Here is a 14,692-nt window from a genome sequence, read left to right on the forward strand (position 1 = left end):
AGAGAGATTCAATATTGAGGTTTTTCTACCTCTGGAGCCTACAGTGTTTCAACTTTACTATTTAATACCAGTGAAAGCTGATTCATGAGCTCTGTAAAAATAACATTTTTTGAGCCGGGTGCAGTGGCTCACACCTGTAATCCCAGCACCTTGGGAGGCCAAGGGAGGTGAATCACAAGGTCAGGAGATCAAGACCAACCTAGCCAACATAGTGAAACCCCGTCTCTATTAAAAATATAAAAATTAACCAGGTGTGGTGGTGGGCACCTGTAATCTCAGCTACTTGAGAGGCTGAGGCAGGATAATCGCTTGAACCTGGGAGGCAGAGGTTGCAGTGAGCCTAGATTTCGCCACTGCACTCCAGCCTGGGTGACAGAGCAAGACTCCATCTCAAAAACAACAACAAAAACAATTTTTTTTTTCTAATCCTGGGAAGATTATATAGCAGGAAGCATAGAAAACTTAGAAACACAAAAAAGCACAGTAAACAAAATTAAATAATTTTATCACCCACAGTTAATCTTTTTGCATTCTTGATAATGATTACATTTGAAAACATCATTCACGAGCTAACAAACTTTTGAGAAACTGTTGTTAAAAAATTTTTATTCTTATTTTTAGTAGTCTTACAACTCAGTATATAATTATTTTTCTATATATTTATATTATGTTTACCATGAGTAAAATTTTAGAATCTCAAAAACATCTAAATTTTCTATCTTCAGTGGTAATATATTATTTCTGAATATTCTTTCAAAAGCATGACCTTACAAATATTAATTATACAGGACAATTTAAACATCTTCTGACTTGCTAACAATGCAAATATTAACACTGATGTAAATAAAGATATTTATGGTGACATAAAGCTAGAGAATCTAACGTTATAGATGGAATTTTATCCTCCCCTCAAATTATTCTGTTGAAACCTTACCGCCACTCGCCCCCCTCAACTACCTCAGAATGCCTCTGTATTTGAAGGCAGGGCCTTTAAAGAAGTAATTAAGTTAAAATGAGGCCATTAGGGTGGGCCCTAATCCAATCTGACTGGTGTTCTTATAGTAATAAAAGGAGATTAGAACACGCCAAGGAAGACAACCAGGGATGGGCAATTACAGAGAAAAGGCCATGTGAGGACACAGCCAGAAGGGTCAGCCATGTGGGAGCCAAGAAGAGGGGCATCAGTAGAAACCAAATCTGTGGACACCTTGATCTTGGTCTTCCAGCCTTCAGAACTATGAAGAAATACATTTCTTTTGTTTAAATCACCCATTGTGTGGTATTTTGTTATGCCAGCCTGAGCAGTCTAATAGACCTAATAATATGTGCCTCCTCATATTATCAGAGCACCTACATTTCTTATTTTGATCTCTTAGTTTTTTTGTCTTTTCTGTTAGCCTGCCAGCTGTGTGAAGGTAGGGGTAGTGTCTGCCTTGATAGCTACTATTTATCAAGAGTTTTACATCCCTTGCCACATTTAACCTCCCCATAAGTGTGGAGTAGGTATCTTATTCCATGACCGAGGGCTTGAAGCATAGAGAGGTTAAATGACTTACCCAAAATACCAGTTACAGTTGGACCTGCACGTAGTGCTTGGAGGTACCCGATGTATATGCGCTGAATAAATGAATAAACAAATAAGTAAAGTTATGGAAGAAAGACTCAAATTCAGATGTGTCTGACTCCAGTGCTCATGCTTCTAACCTGCACTGCCTTCTGCTTGGATACAAGCATATTATCAGGGCTGGTACTGTGCCAGGCACACCATAAGCACTCAAAAATGCCCGTTAAATAAATAAATGACTGAATGAGTCACAACCTGTCTCAACTTCAGCTTCCCATGAATAATACCACCTACTTTCATCTTGCAGTTGTCATAGGGTGTAAATAAGATATGAAAGGCAAATGAAAACTTCATTCTTGTTATCGTCTTATTTTAACATTATTAATAGCACAGTCTTTAGTTACACAGATTTGGGTTTGAATCATAGGACCAATATTTAATGGCTGTGTGACCTAAGACACATTATCTAATCTCTCTGTGCCTCAGTTTTTTCATCTATAAAGTGGAGATGATGGCACTTACTTCAGAAGGTTATTGAAAGAATAAATGATGCATATTACACATAAAGCATTTAGCATTAATGAATGGTAACTGCTTTATTATTTTTAACTAAAGTACAAAGTTTAAGAGAAGTCTAATCTAATTGATAAATAAGCCAATGAGAATTAAACAATACCTCTTACTACAAATTGGTAAGAGCTAAATCTCCTATAGCACTGTAGAACTGGCATGTCACTTGAGAGGAATCCCGTAGCAAGTGTTCCCATTGGCTCCAGACAGCCCTGAGAACAGAGTTTCTGAGAGGAGAGGGTACGTTTCCAAGCCTTCAGTGGCCATAAGCTGAAACCAAGATGGTCTTGTTACACACACTAAATCCAACAAGACAGTACTATTTAAGGAGAAGTTTTAAAAACAAACAAACAAAAGACCACTTGTAAGAACTTCCTTTCTGCTTTTATATCCAGGCCAATGATGCCTAATTTTGTGCATTTATGGCTCGCATAAAATGTTGCAAACTCTCCTGCCCATGAGCATTTGGAGGGTCTCCCATCATTAATGAAGATAGTAGCACCAGGGAATCCATGGTTCAGAAGTCAGGACTAACTAAAAATAGCACCATATTTATTGGTGGTAACAATCCACCAATAAATGTGTCGTATTGGGTATTGTGCCCATTTCAAACAACTTCAATTTCAGGGGAGAAAAAGTGCATTTTAGGTAATCCAGGCTGGAACTTTCTTTTTCAGGTATGAGATCTGCTCCATCTGACAAGGATATGGAGATGTCAACTTTCTGAACTAAAAAATAAGGTGAACTACATAACCTTGAAAGTCTCTTTTAACTCAAGGCTTATGATAGGAGGGTCTGTGCTTGTGTTTATTTGTTCCAATCGTGCTGCTAACCTGGCTTTCTAAACTGGCACTCAGTTTTTCTGTATCCAAAAAACTAGTGATGAAATCACCTACACAGTGATGAAAGGAAATTTTCAGTATGACACCAATACATCAGCTCCCTTATCTAAACAGCATACATATTGGTCAAGAGAATGGGCTTTAGGGCCAGACAGTCCTAGAACTGAGTTTGAATTCTACTGCTTTCCAGCTGTGAGATATTGGGCAGGTTATTAAGTCTCTTTAGATCTTCTACCCTCCTCTGTATAATTAGGGCAATTATAAATAATCATTGAAGATAATTCAATGAGACAATGTACATAAAGTGTTTTGCACAGTTCTTGACATACGGGAAGTGCCTAATAAATGTTTTCTATTATCCATAAATGCTGGGATCAAAGTGAGTAGATAGTATACCATAGTGAATTAAATATACGTTCTGGAATAAGACAGGAACAGGATAAATCTTGGCATGGTTTTCTACTTACAAGCTTTGTGATTTCCTGCAAGTAACAAACTATGAGCTTCAGTGTCCTCATTTGTAATTTATTCAAACTCAGATCTGTTTGACTCAAAAGCTTGTGCTTTCAACTACTACACTACAGGGGTGAACATGATACCTGCAGAGCTGATATTTGTGTAGCCCTTTGTAGTGAAAGTGACATCTAGAATAAACTCAGGTAGTAGTAGAAATAGTAGTAATTATTGCAGCTGTCATGCTTTTCTTCATCATCATTGTCATTGTCATCATCATTATTCAGTGGTCTAGGATGCAACTGTAAGGCAAAGCCAGGCTATCTGAGAAGGTTATTGGGGTTGAACTGATAGAGACCCAGCATAAGGCAGCCCTAGTAGCCGAGTAAGACCCGGGTGGTCACAACCCCTCCAGCTCAGGTTCTCTATTCATTTAGTGGAGATAATGGCAGGGGAAAGGAGTATCATAGGTTTGCTCGTGTGTTGCCTTCTCTGATGAAGGAGAAATTTCTGTGAAAAATAGGAAGGTCTCTTCCAGCTATTACATTCTAAAATTTGATAGCTAATAAAGCCACCATTTAGAATACTCTGATTCTGAGCCACTTAACCTCTCTAACCGTGTTTTGTCATCTCTCAAATGGTGATAATACTATGTACCTCCATGCTCCTGGCAGGGAACACTTACTTCTGTGTGTCCTGAATGCCTTGGACAGTGCCTGACCTTAATTAGGCTGAGGACATAATTTCATGCTTGTTGAATAATGAAGAACTGGTGGAGGCAGAGGCAGGGGTATAGGTCCCTGCAGAGGCATCTACCCTCTTACTGTTAACAAACAATTCTTTTCGGATATATCAAAACCCAGAACTGAGGCCACTCACCAGCTCTCTTGCTGTGAAAGCCCTGCAGCTCCCCACAGAAGGCTCTTAAGAGTGAAGAATGCCAAGCATGTCTCCATGCTCTTAGGTACAGAGGAAACTGGTCTGCAAAGTTTGGGAAGTGATGCAAGAACTCAACACCTCTGAATTCCCCATTGGAAAGCCTGCTCAGCTTCCTTTCTGGTGCTTACCAGATTGGAATGTAATACCCAGGAGGGGGCTTTTTGCTTGACCATGACAGCGAAGCCCAGCCCCCTTAAGTGTTTCTCCATGCTGTCCAGAAGCCAGCCACTGGAGATTTTTTTTTTTTTCGCATTAATGAAACTGTAGCCTCTGGTTCTGTGTTTCTACTTCACATTTTTCCTTCCTCTCCAGTCCACATCATCATCATTCATTGCCTTTATTAAAGGGCCCATTTGCTAGGCATTCGATTTTCTGTGCATGACAGTGGATAGGCACCACTCCTCCTCTAACATGATAGGAAATCACTTCCCACACATCCTAGTCCCCCATATGGTCTTACCTAGTTCCCAATGTCCCCTCCCTGTCAACACACACACACACACACACACACACACACACACACACACCAGTCTCAAAATTCACTATTTTCAGCTAGCTAATATACAAATGTTACTAGAGATTGAGGACACATTAAAGCCATTTTCAGTCCAGATTTTCCTGCCAATTCTTTAGGGATGGGGGATTCAGAAGCAGATCCTTGGAATACATTTGTTTCTGGAGGGTGGTTTGTAAGAAAAAAGGCTGAGACAAAGATCTGGAACAAGAGGCAGGACTAAAAGACACCCCTATGAGCGGATGGGGGAAGAGGTATATTTAAAGTCACACTACCTTCTTCCAGACACTCTGCCTCTGCCTTCAAGATTTTTGCAATAGGATCCAGATTATCATCCCAAACTTGGAGCACAAATAGAAAAGACATTGAAAGTAGAGTCAGTGTGAGTGACAGCATTTCTTGAAGCAAAACCTTCCATACCAGATAGGAGAATGTATATCCCCATTAGACAAGAACAAACAGTTCTCAGGGCTGCATGAAACCAAGGCGTGGGTGCAGCTGTGGAGGGGCAGTTCCCCAGCTCTGGTCATAGCTTCACATCTACACTGCCCGGTGCACTTGGAGACATCCCTGAAGGAAGGAGCCCCTGCTGGCTTGATTTCATCCTCCCCAAAACACGCAGTAGTATCAGCACTGGAAACATAGGGAAGAGCAAAATTGAGAAAGAGAAAATACCTTTCTTCTGGTAAGAAAATAGATTTTCTGTTGAACTGCTCTTAGAGTGCCCACAGTCTCACTATTGATTTCCTGGGGCAAAGCCTTGGGTCGCAATGCTTTTGTTTCTAATGCAGCCTCACGATCCTCTTATACCGCCTTCATCTGGGTGGACGGCAGTGCCATCTTCACCCTGATTTCCTAATGGCATATTTCTTGTTATTACCCTTGTGTGAAATGACGGTTCTCTTTTTGACTTGGTTTCCAAGGAGCCGGAAATCCTGCTGTCTGACTTCTTGAACTAATGAGTTCACTATTGGGACAGCACAAATAAAGACTGGTGCTTGGGAGATCTTGGCTCACTTTCAGAGAGTGTTGTCTCTGAGAGCGCCTTAAACAATGATCAGAGGAAGACAGCAGAGAGCTATAAGAAGAGCTATGTGTAGTCATTTGGGGTGAAGAGATGGGAAAATCTTAAATAATTTGGGGAGTCCCTAAACAACATAACTAAGCTTCAAATGCACAAAGATGCCTAAACTGGTTGATGTTTTAAAGTCAAAGGAAAACGAAATGCAAACTAATATGGGAAAGTGTTTGAAAGAGGAGGTAATGGTACCTGTCTTGCAGGAATGCCTTTCAAGATCCCAAAGTTGGGGACAGTGGGAATTGCTCTTTTTTAGGTTTTAGAAATTTTCCTCTTGCTGTTCTTATAAAGAGAAAGCAAGTCTGTCCTTGAGAGAACTTGTAAGACAGCCTTCTTTAAAAAAAAATGCTCTGAAAACAGTCAAGTGCCACAAAACTTTGAAAGAACTAAGATCAACTTGGCGTTTGACAAAGCTAATATAAGAATGGTAATCAATCCCTTGGCAATGGAAATTTTAAATTTAAAATAAGCTTCAACAAAGCCTTTGAACCTTCAAACACTTTATGCTTAAGAAATTAATGGGTCCCTGAAGAAGTCACATTTCCTTTTCTGTTTCTGTAATATATACTTCAATTACATTAATCAACAATGCAGCAAAATAACTGACACCAACCAACTTCCAAGTCACATTTCCAAGCACTCCTTTTCTTCAGCAGAGACTTAGCATTTTAAGATAGCTAATTGAGGTTTATATAAGCATGAATAAATATTTGGTGAAGCTGGATTTTCCCATCCTGTTGTCACCCTTTGCTCACCCCAGAATGGTTTCCCATCCTTTTTTTCCTCCTACTGTCATTTCTGTTGAGTGTGATAAACCATCTTGCTGACAGAGATATTAAGTTAAAACCTTCCTTCTGCAGTATCTATGAAGCTGCTGAAACACACATCAGATGAGTTTCCTTTTAAGGCAAATTTAAAGAATTTTACAAGACTTTGTTTTTCTTCATTGAAAAATCAACTGAAGGGTCCCTGGTCCCTGTAGTCTCCTATGCTCCGGAAAAAAAAATGACATGCACCCTTTTACGTGTGATCTTCCTTGTAAATTGGCTTTTCCTTTCATTGTATCTACCCTCAACTCTATCCCTACTAGAGTTTTGGTTTTACCTAAGTTTTCTTAGAGAAAGTGCCTCCACAGTCCCTGTTGACAATTTTTCCCCCCATTTGGGTTTTCTCTGTCTTTCAGAAATAGAAAGCTTAAAAATAAAAGGCTTCAGGATGGGTGCAGTAGCTCATGCCTGTAATCCAAGCACTTTGGGAGCCTGAGGCGGTGGATCACTTGAGGTCAGGGGTTCAAGACCACCCTGGCCAACATGGTGAAACGCCATCTCTACTAAAAATACAAAAATTAGCTGGACGTGGTGGCACATGCTTGTAATTCCATCTACTTGGGAAGCTGAGGCAGCAGAATCGCTTGAAGTTGGGAGGTAGACGTTGCAGTGAGCCTAGATTGCACCACTGCACTCCAGCCTGGGCGATGGAGTGAGACTCCATCTAATAACATAAAATAAAAGCTTCAAACTTAATTTTATTAGTGTAGCATTCTATAAAACAAACAAAAAACTTTAATTTTCCATTTGGGCACCTGCCTCTCTGTCTGGGAGTGGTTAGCATCTATTCCGGGGGAGGCCATTTCTCCTTTTTGCTAATAGTCTACAAGGGAACTGCTCCTGACACTGTGAGTACTGCAGAGAGGACCAGTCTTTCTTTCAGCACCTGCTGGGCACTTCCACTTCTCCGGTCTCCTCTGTGAGGCATAGATACGTCAATGAGACCCTTGCCTTACTCATCATCTTAGAAACAGTTCAGATAAATTTATCCTTCCTAAGGTGAATTACCTCTTCCAGGGGCTTTTGAGTTTTAATAATGAATCCCCTGAAGAAAAAGTAAATAAATTAGTCTCTAATGGTGAAATTACTTGCACAGACCAGTGTAACATATTTGAATAGATTGTGGAATAGGGTAGACATTTCAATCATATCACCTCAGCAGCCTAAACCCATATACTCACAAGGCTTATCCTTTCTAAATATAATGGTAGATTTCTGAAATTCTATTATTTATAGTTCAGGTAGATTGCAAGAGAATTCAGTGTCATGAGAAATGAGATGCATCACTGATACTTCAATGGTTGCTCACCTCCTTTTCAAATCTGCTTGCCACCGAGAGAGCACTGCTACAATACAAACAAATCGTCTGTACACTTGGTTGGATTCTTTACTTTCCACATGGGTGTTTTAGTCAAACAACTAAAGACAGAGAAGTTCACAATTCAGTTACCAAGGCTAATCGAGCTCTCCACAGTCTTACCTTGCTGTTCTTTGCTTAGCTGGAATCAAGAGACTAATTTCTTCCCTCTAGCCTCTGAGGAGAGAGAAGGGCCTTTCATTTGTTCCTTTATTCCATACCTTGAATACCACTTTTGTTGTTGTGTACATGGGTCTGGGTTACTTTTTTTAATTTAATAAGATTGGGGATGTATGTAAATAGGCAGAGTTGGATGAGAATACCTACCCACACAATTACACACAATGGGAAACGGTTTGGGTCCAGATCATCACTAGAATTCGAAACTGGTATTCAATAAAAAGCCTCTATGTACACAGAGAGATATAGACAGTCCCCGCGTTTGTTCATCAAGGAAGGAAACGATGTGTATTCAGCTACCCAACTTGGCCACAAGCAAAGCTCAACACTTCCACGATCTCTGGGAAAATGAGATGTTACATGTTCTTAGCAGGAGCTGACAATTAAGCTGAGTGAACAATCGTGCAAGGCGGGGGAGTGGGAGTTCATGCTGCTTAGCCACATGCCTCAGGTGCTCTGCTGAGTGTGAGGCCGAGGGCCAAAAGCTTTCAACCACCCAAGAAGCCGGGAATCCTGAAACCTACAACGCTATGGCACGTTATTCTGTTTATTATCTTGGAGACTCCCTGTTCTTTCCAACTATTTCCTCTGGCACGATAAGGATTTTGTGAGGTGCCAGGGGAGATATAATTCATTAGAATCAAGTAATGATTTGTAATATTTAAACTCTTCCATTAAACCAGGAAGCAGGTCAGAAACTAACCTTTAAATACAGCCAAGGGAGAAAGTCAGCCCAGCAGCTTAAAATATATATCTTTTGCAGGAAGCATGGAGCATATAATTAGCTGTAATTTCTGCAACTGCAGTCAGGAAGCTTTATTTTTTTGGCTGATAGGCAATGCTATCTCCTGATGGCCTGGGAAACCAAACCGTAGGGTTACATTCCTGGTTTCCACATAGACCTTAGTGGGTGGTTTTGGGGGGAAATTGGGCAAAGGAGCAAAGGAAAGGAATGGAGAGGGTGGGGCCAGAAGCTGGAGAAGTTGCAGGGAAGGATCAGAGTGATCACCTCTTTGATTCTTTCATAAGGAGACTCTGAATTTTGAGAACTGTATTTAAGCATATTCTGATTTCCACTGTGATCATTTCCCCAAGACATTTTTAATGCTTAATATATTGGGCAAATGCTATACTTCTTGGCTCCTGCTGATAGTTGTGGAGGAAGTTAAGTGTGTTACTGTTAGAGGATCACTTTTATTTTTGGCTGTTTCAATGAGCATAGATTTTTTTTTTTTTCCAGTGGGCAAGTTTCAGTTTGGCAGAGGCATTAAAAATTAGTAAAGGTGGAAGTGCTTTGAAACATTTGATCTCTTTTTGGGGAAGCTGAGCAGAGGGGAGGGGAGTCCCTCAGGAAGCCTTGCTGTGTGGAAGCATATACACCAACAATGAGATTTTCTTCAATGCCTCCTGTGGCCTTGAATTCTCCCCTCTAGTCAGGCACCAAAGGAGAAAAACCCAGCACTCGTCTCTGACATTTGATCTAAATCTCCTGAAGTCATAGGGGAGGCTGGGCAAGCTCAGATAGGGTCAACAGAACAAGAACAGCAACATGGCAGTAAATAAATCTGATTTTTGTCCATTTCAGTCAAGGCTGATTTTGTTTGCTGGGAAGTGATTTCTCTTACTTTTGTTTTTCTGCAGATTGTCAAATCCTGGCTCAGTTTGCCCTATGAACCACATCAACCAACTAATCATCTGACAAGCAGATAAACTAACAGACATCTAGCCTGTCCTTAACAAGAGTGACAGTAATTGGCATTTTTAAAAAAACATTATGTCTCTCAGTTATTTATCAGCATTCTTCAGTGTATTAAATCTCTTTTCTAACTATTTGTAAAAATTCCACAGTCCATTTGGGAAAGAAGATATATGATTTTAAATGATTTAATCTTTAAAAATAGTGTACGCTTCGCCCTAGCACCAGAAAAGCCCAAATACTATTTCTCTCTTCTGCTTCTGGGAATGATCTCCCTTTGATGGGGATCACGTTCAGATGTGTATTATACTGATATTCCCCAGATAACACATCTTGAATTACAAACTCAGGCATCTTCCAGGTACTAAGGAAGAGAGGATAAAGCAAGAAGGTGAACAAACACTCATTAGATGAGAAATGGGAAAGCAAGGGGCATCTTTCCAGGGGCCTCCATTGCCAGCATTTATCCTACAACACCCACGGTATACAAATAATTGCCTCCGAGCTCTGACTTGGTCAGATAAATCTGCTCACTGCCTCATACATAGAAGCAGTCCGAGATGGTTTCCCGGAAGGCTCACATCTCTTCCACAGCAGCTGCTCATCTCTGATGAAACCGTTCTGTGCTGTCCTCCAGAGCAGAGCCGCGTTGTCCCAGCCATGAATAAATCATTAACCCTATTTTATTAATAAGGCTAAGCTAACAATACTCCCAACCTGGCCCTGCTCTTCCTTTCCTGCAGCGCCTCAGAAACAAGTGCCACACCGCTCTTCCTGTGCGGAGAGGGGTTGTGAGCCTCAAGGATTTGCCTGGCAGGATCTGGGGTCTGAGGCATGAGCCAGCTGTCGGCAGATGAGACCCATCTCTAAAGCCTTGGAGGATTGCAGCTGATGAGAGAGTCGGCTTTAAAGAGAGACAGTTACCCCAGGACGTCCACTGCTTCCACGCTACCCCATGAGGGGAGGCAGCTACGCAGTATTTCAGGGTGAGGGGTCAGAACAGGGAGCAACTCACCTTACTCTCATTTTTATAAAGAAGTAACTGGGATTAAAAATTTTTTTTTGCTTAAGAAATAATATTTTAACATCATATTTCATCTTATAGAAACCTCAAATCCTTTCCCCACTTTGGAAACAAGTAGAAATAGATTATAAACTTCATTTAGAAAAAGAAAAAGAAACTTTCTCTCAGTGTATAAAGCATCTTGTTATGTCATCAGTTCTCTTCTACCATTTACTGAATTATAGTTCAATTGTACACAGGCCTCTTTTGGAGGCAAATGACAGAAACCCAACTTAAATGAAGCAGTATGAAAGGAGAGAAGTTGTTGACTTAATGAAAACTTAAAGAGGCAGGCTGAATGTTAGGCATGGGCTGAATCCAAGAGTTCAAAACACGTTATCAGATTCTTCTCTGTCCCTCTACAGATTTCATTTTCAGGTAGACTGTTTCACATGATGCCTCCCATTGGGAGTCTGCTGAAGGTTGTGGCCTCCTAGCTGCCCTCCGGACTATCTGAGGAATTAGACTTGAAAGGACTCTACTACTAGATATTTCCATGGGAAATTTCATGAGGAGCTCAATCATGGGAACTCTTGAGCTTCCCCAGACCTGCTCTTTTTGAGCCTTCCCACTGAGCATGTGATAACCGTCATCCACTCAGGGATTCATCAAGAACCGTAAAGTCATCCTGAATTCCTCTACTTCCTTACCCCTTCTGCTCCAAGCTACCAGCTAGTCCTAGCAGCTCAATCTTCACAATGAATGTGGGCCCAACTACTTGTCCCTATTTCTGTTACTACCACCCTAGGCTGAGCCACTATCATCTCCTGCCTGGACCAGTGCAGAAGCCTCCTGACTTGCCTCTCTACTGATATTCTTGCTCCCCTTAAATCCACTCTCCCTGCTTAGCTATAGCGATCATTTTCAAATGATCAAGTGAAACTCTGTCTGTATCTGCTTGAAACCTTCCGAATTCATGTTATCGTTGTTCTGAAGTCTAGAATTCTGAAAGCAAGGTGTTGGTAGGTTTTCTTCCTTCTGGAAACTTTGAGGCAGAATCTGTTCCACACCCCTCCCTTAGCTTCTGGTGGGTGCCAGAAATCCTTAGTGTTCTTAGCTTGCAGCTTCACCATTCCAGTCTTTGCCTCCATCATCCCATGGACTTTTTCCTGTGTATCATCTCTGTGTCCAGATTTTTCTAATCTTATAAGGATGTGAGCCACTGGGTTAAGCCAGTATGACCTTATGTTAACTTGATGACATTTTAAAGACACTATTTCCAAATACAGTCTCATTCACAGGTTCTAGGGGTTGAGGTTTGAAAATATCTTTTGAGGGGACACAATTCAATTCAGTACAGAACACTCATGGCCTCCTCCAAATTCACATCTGTCTCATGTGCAAAATACATCCACCCTCTTCCCAAATCCTTAAAAGACTCAACCCTACATCCAAGTCTCACCTAAATATATCAACTCAAAAAGTCCCAAAACTCAGTTCCTAAATCATCTAAATCAAGTACATGCAAGATTCTGGGCACAGTCTATACTAGAACAAAATTCCATCTGTGGACCTGTGAAGCCTAGAAGGCAAGTTAACTGTTTCTAAAATATGTACACACATGGAATAGGCATAGGAGAGATACTTCCATTCCAAAAGGTAGAAACTGGAATGGAAAAACAAGTCATAGGCCCCAAGCAAGCCCCAAATCTAGCAGGACAAATTCCATTATGTTTCAAGGCTCAAGAATAACTCCTATGGTGTCATTCTCTGAGATGGACAGGAGTGTACTGTGGGGGGACCCCCAGCCATCAGGGAATCATAAGAGGGTCTAGCTTCCTTAGCAATGAGGTCTAAGGGAGGGCAACAGGCACCTAAAGAAGAAAATGGAAAACATCTGGAAACAAACTGCCTATTTTGTCAAGGATAAAACCTGAGCACAACGGTCCTTTGGACTGGCCTTAGCCACAACTGAAGCGACAAACATTCTGGTAGCCCCTCAAAGCCGCCATTGAGGGTAAGAGAAGGGGAGGAATAAGAAAGTTCTATAGCAAGTAAGCTGCTTATATTTGAGATGAAGTATAAGCAGAGCCGACTTCATGAGAAAGCAACCCGTGCAGGTGCACAAGGCCCTCACTCAGAAGGACCTTAGGATTGGTTTACTGCTCTCTTGTTGAAAATCTTTGTATTTGAATGAGTGTCCTATGTTATAATTTTGCATTGAGTTCCCAAAATTGTGTACCTAATTCTGAGTGTAAGACACTGCCCTACACTTACTTATAACAAATTTGTAAATGCAGAAGAAAAAAAACGAATTCAAAAAAAGCTGTCTATCTTGAAGTCAACTATAATGAATCCTGTAAGTCTTGTTTTGCATGCAGAGTTTTTTTGGAAGAAGTCACCTGTGGGAAGAAGTTGAATGCTTCTTTAAAGACAGCTGATGGATGGAGGGTCCTGAAAGGTGACACCTCCAAGATCCTTAAGCTGTCTCTATTAGTCTTCCCAAAGGAAAGAAGGAGGAACATACTACCAGTATTCACAACCCGTTCTTTCTGGGGATCTAATTACTGATTTCTGATTGTGTCCCAGGCTGCCAGTGTGCTGTAGAAGAAACCCGTAGGGCAAACAGTGTGGCTATGGGCCATCCTGCATGTTTATGAGTCCCATATCACCTGGGGCTGGTGATTCTTAGCAATTTATGCCCCTTTATTGGGAAGCATTTCCCATTGTCCACAGAATATGCTAAATGCGACTCTGCCCTTCTCAACCATCAGTAAATAATTATTCTTCTAGCTGCCCAAGAAAATGAAGGGCATTCAGTAAGAATTTTCTTCACCTCTCTCTCTTCAAGCTTTTCTTTACTTTAAAACATATCCCTCTCCTCTGGCTTCTACCTCTTACCTTCCAAATGGATAAAGTCGTGTTTCTCTTTTCATATAATAAAATAATGTCATCCTAACAAGGAGTACATTTTCAAGGTTAGAAACCCAAGGTTACTTTCATCCAATTTTTTTTGTCATGCAATATGTCTTTCAGGATTTAAATAAATAAATATTCATGCAGGGGATACAACGTTCTGTACTTTAGGAGTATCCTTACATACTAGTTAAGAAGCTTAATCTGTTTTTGAATTAGCTCTTTTCATCTGCCAAAGCTTGGAGCTCACGTTCCCTATCTTCATTTTACTGCTTTTGACAGCCAATCTCCAAAGATGGCCCCAGTGGGCCACACATCCCAGTATTTGTGGACTTGTGGCATGTCCTGTGCCTCATTTTAACCAATAAGATAGGATGGTAGTGACACTGTGCCAGTTCTGGGTCTATGCCTTCAGAAGACCTGTACGCTTCTGTTTTTGCACTCATGAGACTCAGATTTAAGAAGTCTATTTTAATAGACCAAGCTAGCCCCATATTCAGACCACATGGAGAGAGAAAAGGAGACGGATGTTTCAGCCTTCCGGTCAACCCTGACAACGGTTGAGACAAGGGAGTGGAGACAAACATCTTGGATAATCCACTTCAATCCACCATCTTTTACTACATAAGAGACTGTGAGTGAGAGCATCAGAATAACCATCCAACTAAGCCCAGCCAACTCACAGAATTATAAACAATAATAAAATGGTTGTTTTAAGTGCCTACATTTTGGGATGATCTGTTTGGCAGTAAT

General features: G+C 40.9%; 1 long non-coding RNA gene across 3 annotated transcripts in view; it reads left to right on the forward strand.

Moving 5' to 3' along the window:
• Window positions 1-14,692, forward strand: part of LOC105716231 (uncharacterized) — a 52,867-nt gene that overhangs the window by 21,426 nt on the left and 16,749 nt on the right. For 2 of the 3 annotated variants that reach the window (XR_001107235.3, XR_010344058.1), the window contains one exon: window positions 2,812-2,874. The exons of the other annotated variant lie outside the window; for it this stretch is intronic. This is a non-coding gene — a long non-coding RNA (uncharacterized LOC105716231). The remainder of the gene's footprint in view (window positions 1-2,811; window positions 2,875-14,692) is intronic. 3 annotated transcript variants of the gene reach the window in all.

The sequence above is a fragment of the Aotus nancymaae genome, unplaced genomic scaffold (genome assembly GCF_030222135.1).
Source record: "Aotus nancymaae isolate 86718 unplaced genomic scaffold, 86718_ANA_hifiasm-v0.15.2.pri h1tg000025l, whole genome shotgun sequence".
Classification (NCBI taxonomy): domain Eukaryota; kingdom Metazoa; phylum Chordata; class Mammalia; order Primates; family Aotidae; genus Aotus; species Aotus nancymaae.